The following is a 7,029-nucleotide window of genomic DNA, read 5'->3' as shown; positions in this document are numbered from 1 at the left end:
AGTAGAACTATAGAAGTATAGTAGCTATTAAACATAGATAGCTAGTTATTCGATAAAACATGTCATGATAAAGATGCAGTACTTGACAACATGATATGCAAGATCAAACAAAAGCTGATACAGATAAAAAATAAATTAAAAAAATTTAAAAAGAAGAAGAAGAAAAAAGACAACCCAAATGAATTGTGGAGAAGAGTTGGGGTTAGGGGAGAAGGCGTGCTTTCGACGATTTTAGGGTAGAAGATGTTGAAAAAAATACTTCTAGCGCGTTTTTTTTTTTTTTAAATAATAGATGTTTGTTTTGGTCATTTAGCTTACCAATAAAATCTCAATAAAAACATAAAATAATAGAGGTGTGTATTAAGAGATTAGGGGTGTGTATTTAAAATTTCTCTTTGTGTAATAAGGCTTAGTCTATAAGCTTTCTTTCTTGTTTGTTGTAAGAACAATAACTATGAAATAAAGTTTACTCTTTCATTAAGTTAGCTCTGATTCAAATGTTTTCATATAACTTTTACTTGTCAAAGGTTCTCTCTTATCTTTGACAAGTTAAAGTTATTCACGTCCTTACTCGGAAAAAAAACATATATATTTTTTTTAAAATTTCCGAGTTAGAGTGTGACAAAATGGTATCAAAGCCTAATTTTAATGAAAGGAATGAAACACATAGGATACGAGCTGTCCTAGTTGTTACCAGGTCTTAAAACTTAGTATAAGAGTTGAATCTTTGAGTCTAATGAAGGAAGGAAGATAACACATGGGGACATGTTTGAAAGTAATCTAGTTTTAGATCAGGATGACATGACTTTAGATGTGTTACTCATGTATTTGTTTTTATCTCATGTTACTAACCTAAAAGGCTTCTTGGATATAGATGAATCCAGCAGAAAGCTTGGATAGCTGGGGTGGATTTCGGTTTGATGCAAATGGGGCACACCCCATCAACAGAGGCGCCTATGATGTAGGGATCGCGGTGGCTGCTCGGAATCTCATAACTACTTTGATTCATGAGGTCACCCATAGGAGGCAGCGCTTCAATGAAGCAGCTCAGAGAGAGCTAGTTAGATACAGGCTGCGACCTCATCTAGATATCATTTATAGTGTGATGGGGTTAGAGGAAAGCGATGAGGATTATCACTATCTCAAGAGTGTGGCAGTGGGTAATATAGGCCATACAGCTCAAGTGCAGATGCACACAGTGATGCAGGTGCAACCAATGCCACCAGTGATGCAAGTGCCACCCATGGTGCAGGTACCGCCTATGGATCCTACCATAATAGCATCAATACCGGTAGCTGTTGTGGGAACTAACGCTGGGGCTAACCTACCTGACTTGTACATACGCTCGGAGTCGGTCAGCTCTATCAACTTCCCACCTCCTGTCGACACACCTGCTCTTCCTCCACCTTTGGATGGAATGGAACCCCGATCCCTCGAAATTTTTAGTCTACTTGAAAAACCAGCTAGAAGCTATAATGGAGTAAAAATAAAAATAAAGAGGGGGGGAGCGGGCGGGCTAGTGGCCCTATAGTTGTTTTTAGTTTGGTAGAATAAAAAGGGCTACTGACTTCATAGTTGTTTTTAGTTTTAACTTTTCATGTCTGTATAAGTATGATGAGAACAATATGTCCCGAAGGTATGTTATGTATGTTATAACTTCTGTTTGTTTTATGAATGGTTAAAATATATTTGTTTCTTATATAAATCTGTCATACTATGCATATTTAAACTTTACTTACATGTTTTGCTCATTATCTTCTCTGGGAGGTGTCAAAATAATAAAAACATGTCTATCAGTACATGCATCTCCTCTTTTGGAGACTGAATAACATCTTCGTCTTAGTACATTCTTCATGTAGATATGCCTGCAGGATTCATAATAGAAATTTAGAACAAAGTGTAATTATATGAGTATGAAATGCATATTGTAGTGTCACCTAGTTACTTTATAAAAAGAAAATATTTGAACTTGTTTTAACATCAGAATCATCACTTTCTTTTCAATGCCTCAGACCCTAGAATTGAAGAGGAAACTATACATCATGTAGGAATTGAATGAACATGTAATTGGGAAGTTTTTGCACATACTTTGATCATTTAGTTAAATTTTGGGAAGCTATAACATGTGATTTAAACATTCATATTTGAATCCATTTGCATATGTTAAAGTCATATACATTAAGTCTCAAATCTGTACGGTTTCATGTAATTTAATTTAGACATCATTGATCAAGTTTAAAGCTAGAAACATAGGTCTGCACATAAATCAATTTTTCAAAGTATTGAACCTAGTTCCTTATATGCTGAAAACTGTATATTTTTTGTTTGGAATTCGAAGTTGGTGTCTTCATAAGAATTGTAATAGATATCTTAATGTTCGTTCCAGAATTTGCACTACTTGGAAAGGATTTTTCTAGATTAAGCTATGATTTTTCAAAGTTCAGGGTCTGCATCACGAAATTCTGCAGATCACTGTTTTCTGAGATTTTGAACCAGTTAGTTTCTTTCTGAAAACTGTGCAATTCGGTTGATTGTTTGAACTTGGTATCTTCATGAAAGTTACAGTAGACATCTTAAAGATCGTCTCAAAATTGGAATTTCTTGAAAACGATTTTCCTATTTTTAGTTATGATTTTTGAAAGTTGATAGTTTGCATCAGGAAATTCTGAAATCTTCACTAAATCCTTGTTTGTTCTATCATATATGTATGCAAACTTACAGTATATGAATAGAATGTAATACATTCTGAAAATAGAAAGAAGGGAGACACCTGTGATGCATGAATACAAATTGCGATAAATTTTCATAGTATTCCATTTTGTTAACATGCTCTTATACATCTATACGTTCAATTTCTTCATATAAGGACCTATGATTGCTATTATCTTCATCAGTTGATCCTACTGTCAAAGCTCATTTACACCAACTGTTAGGTTTATCTGATAAGTTTGTTTGAGTTTGATTGTTTCAAAGTTCAGCAAATAAGTTCCTATTTGTTAGGAACCAAGTAGGATTTGACTTCTTCTGCAACAGATACCACGATTTCAGCGTGGGTTGTTTTTGTTTTTTGTTTTCTTATCTTGTAAGGCTATTTAAAGCCAATGGATGCATAATAAAGAATTAAATTCAGTTTACCCCCATGAGGTTTGAGAGTAACTTCATGTTAATCCCTATACTTTCAATTTCATCAGTTTACCCCTCAAACTTTTGAATTTTCCTCAAGCGTGACCAATGTCCTATATTCTGTCCAAATCGGATATTAACTGCTGATAATTTTAACCTTAACTGTGAGGCCTGTATCTAGAATTTGGGCAAATTAGACCTTATCTGTCCAAATCGAACCTTAACTGCTGATAATTAACGGTCAATTCAAACGGAATATGAGAATTTAGGCAAGGCAGATAGAAATTGAAGAGTTCAAGGGGTAAACTGATGAAAATAAAAATGTAGGGACTAACATGAAGTCACCCCCAAACCACAAGGGGGTAAACTGAATTTAATTTTTAAAATTATCAGCAGTTAACGTCCGATTTGAACAGAATATAGGACATTTGATCACGCTTGAGGAAAATTCAAAAGTTTGAGGGGTAAACTAATGAAATTGAAAGTATAGGGATTAACATGAAGTTACTCCCAAACCTCATGGGGGTAAACTGAATTTAATTCCATAATAAACTTCACTGATGTATTTCAGAATTAGAGTGTGTTTTAGCTTCCTTGCTTGAGTGTTATCAAATTCTGGTATCAGAGCCCCACAAAGGGGCCTGATTGTGTGTTTGGAGTGTTTGAGTGAAACACAGTGAGGAAAAGTGAGTAAGAGAGAATGGCGGCAGAAGGAAATTTTGTGCCGGTGTCGATTCCTAAATTCAACGGACATTATGATCATTGGTCGATGCTCATGGAGAATTTTCTCCGATCCAAGGAACTCTGGGGTCTCATAGAGAACGGGATCCCAACGGCGACGCAAGGAGCTCAACAACCAGTCACTTTCTCTACGGTGGTGGCAGAGAGAGGACAACAAACTGAAGCACAACATAAACAGGCTGAGGAGCAGCGTCAGAGGATCTAGGAGATGAAGTTAAAAGATCTCAAGGTCAGAATTATTTGTTCCAGGCCATAGAACGAACAATAATGGAGACAATTCTTGACAGGGAGAGCGCAAAGAGTATTTGGGACTCCATGAGACCGAAGTATCAAGGCACTAGTAGAGTGAAGAGGGCACATCGGCAGGCCTTAAGGAAGGAGTTTGAAGTTCTCCAGATGCGAGAAGGAGAAAAGGTGGACAAGTTTTTTGCTCGGACACTCACAATTATCAACAAGATGAAGATTCATGAGGGTGCAGACATGACACAAGTTGAAATCATTGAGAAAATTTTGAGATCAATGACCTCAAAATTTGATTATGTTGTGTGCTCAATTGAGGAGTCCAATAACTTGGATACATTGATATTAGATGAGCTACAGAGCAGTCTCCTGGTTCATGAGCAAAGATTGAATCGTCATGGTAGAGATACGAGAGAAGAACAAGCCTTGAAAGTCTCTTATGGGGAACGGTTTGATGGAAGTAGCAGAGGAAGGGGATTCATAGCTCGGGGCCGAGGAAGAGGTAGAGGAAGGCAACCACTGAACAGAGCTCTTGTGGAGTGTTTCAAATGTCACAAGCTAGGGCACTTTCAATACGAATGCCCTAGTTTGGAAAAAAGGGCCATTTATGCAGAGATTGATGAAGAAGAAGAGATGCTTCTGATGGCATTTGTCGAAGCCAACAATGCAAAAAGAGAGGAAGTGTGGTTTTTAGACTCTGGGTACAGTAATCACATGTGTGGGAATAAGCAGTGGTTTACAAACTTTGATGATGCATACAGACACTCGGTAAAGCTTGGCAACAATACAAGAATGGGTGTGATGGGCAAAGGTAACATCCAGATTGAGATCAACGGCACAACTCAAATGATTACTAATGTTTATTATGTGCTGGACTTGAAAAACAATCTACTCAGTATTGGCCAACTCCAAGAAAGAGGTTTAGCTATACTTATACAACATGGGATGTGCAAGCTTTATCATTCAAGAAGGGGTTTGATTATGCAGACAAGAATGACTGCGAATCGTATGTTTGTGTTGTTGGGGAGTGTAGTACTAGAGAGCTTGGCTTGTTTGTAGACGGTTGTTGAAGATGATTCGCAGCTTTGGCATCGTAGATTTGGGCACCTGAGTTATAAGGGGTTGCGGACATTGCAGTATATAGAGATGGTGAAGGGACTTCCACCTCTTAAAGCCACAACTAAATCATGCACCGAATGCTTGGTAGGCAAGCAACACAGAGATGCCATTTCCAATAAGAGTCAGTGGCGTGCTTCACAGAAATTACAGCTCATACATGCTGACATTGTGGCCCTATCACACCAGTTTCGAACAGTGGTAAGAGGTACCATATAACATTCATTGATGATTATATTAGAAAGGTGTGGATCTATTTTTTGGTTGAGAAATCTGAAGCATTCACAACTTTCAAAAACTATAAGAGTTTAGTTGAAAAGGAGTCTGGGACACTGATATGTTGTTTACGCACTGATAGAGGAGGAGAATTCACCTCTAATGAGTTCAATGATTTTTGTAGAATTAATGGTATTAGTAGGCAACTTACAGCAGCCTACACTCCGCAACAGAACGGAGTAGCCGAGCGCAAGAACCGAACTATTCTGAATATGGTTCGGTGTATGCTTTGTGACAAGGAGGTGCCAAAAATGTTCTGGCCAGAAGCTGCACGATGGACAGCTCATATTCTTAACCGAAGTCCGACGTTAGTGGTGAAAGAAAAGACACCAGAGGAGATGTGGAGCGGTATTAAACCTAAAGTAGATTACTTCAGGGTCTTTGGATGTCTTGCTCATGTTCATGTGCTGGATCAGAAGAGAAAGAAGTTAGATGATAAAAGTGTTCCTTGCGTGCTACTTGGAGTGAGTGATGAATCAAAAGCTTATCGTTTGTTTGATCCAGCTACTAAGAAAATTGTAGTGAGCAGAGATGTGAGCTTTGAAGAAGACAAGGGCTGGAATTGGGGGAGGACAGCAGATGAAGTAAGACAAGAAGCTAATGCATCATCTTCTCTGCCAGGTAGCTCAGCAAGTCAAGAAGCATCAGTTCAAATTAAGAAAAGAGCTCGAAATGCTCCTCCTTATCTACAAGATTATGTAATCGAGGAAGGTCTCTCTGAGGGAGAGGACGAAGTGAATGATCTAGCCATGTTTGCCTCATATGAAGACCCGAACTCATTCGAGGAAGCAACAGGAGATGTAAAGTGGAGGAGAGCGATGGATTTAGAAATTGAGTCCATTGAGAAGAATGAAACCTGGGAACTCACAACTCTATCGGCTGGGGCAAAGAAAATTGGTTTAAAGTGGGTCTTCAAGACCAAGTTGAATGAAAATGGTGAAGTGGATAAGCACAAAGCTCGATTGGTAGCGAAAGGCTATGCTTAGCAATATGGGATTGATTACAATGAGGTTTTCGCTCCAGTGGCAAGATGGGATACCATTAGGGTGGTTCTAGCTCGAGCAGCACAGAATGATTGGAGTGCGTATCAACTTGATGTTAAAAGTGCGTTTCTTCATGGTGAGTTGAAGGAGAATGTATATGTGGAGCAGCCTTTGGGTTATATTCGGGAGGGTGAAGAAGAGAAGGTCTACAAACTTAAGAAGGCGCTCTATGGGTTGAAGCAAGCGCCATGTGCTTGTTATAGCAGAATTGAAGCTTACTTTGTCAAAGAGGGTTTTGAACGTTGCCCTTACGAGCACTCTTTTTGTCAAAACAGAAGAAGGAGGTAAGAAGATCCTTATTGTGAGTTTGTATGTTGATGACTTGATCTTTACTGGGAATGACGCCTGCATGATTGAAAGCTTTAAAAGTTCCATGAAGGTTGAGTTCGATATGACAGACTTGGGGAAGATGAAATACTTTCTTGGTGTTGAAGTTGTGCAAAGGTCAGAAGGTATCTACTTGAGTCAAAGAAAGTATGCATGTGAATTG

Source organism: Fragaria vesca, linkage group LG3 (assembly GCF_000184155.1).
Source record: "Fragaria vesca subsp. vesca linkage group LG3, FraVesHawaii_1.0, whole genome shotgun sequence".
NCBI lineage: Eukaryota > Viridiplantae > Streptophyta > Magnoliopsida > Rosales > Rosaceae > Fragaria > Fragaria vesca.
This window is presented reverse-complemented; position numbering follows the sequence as displayed.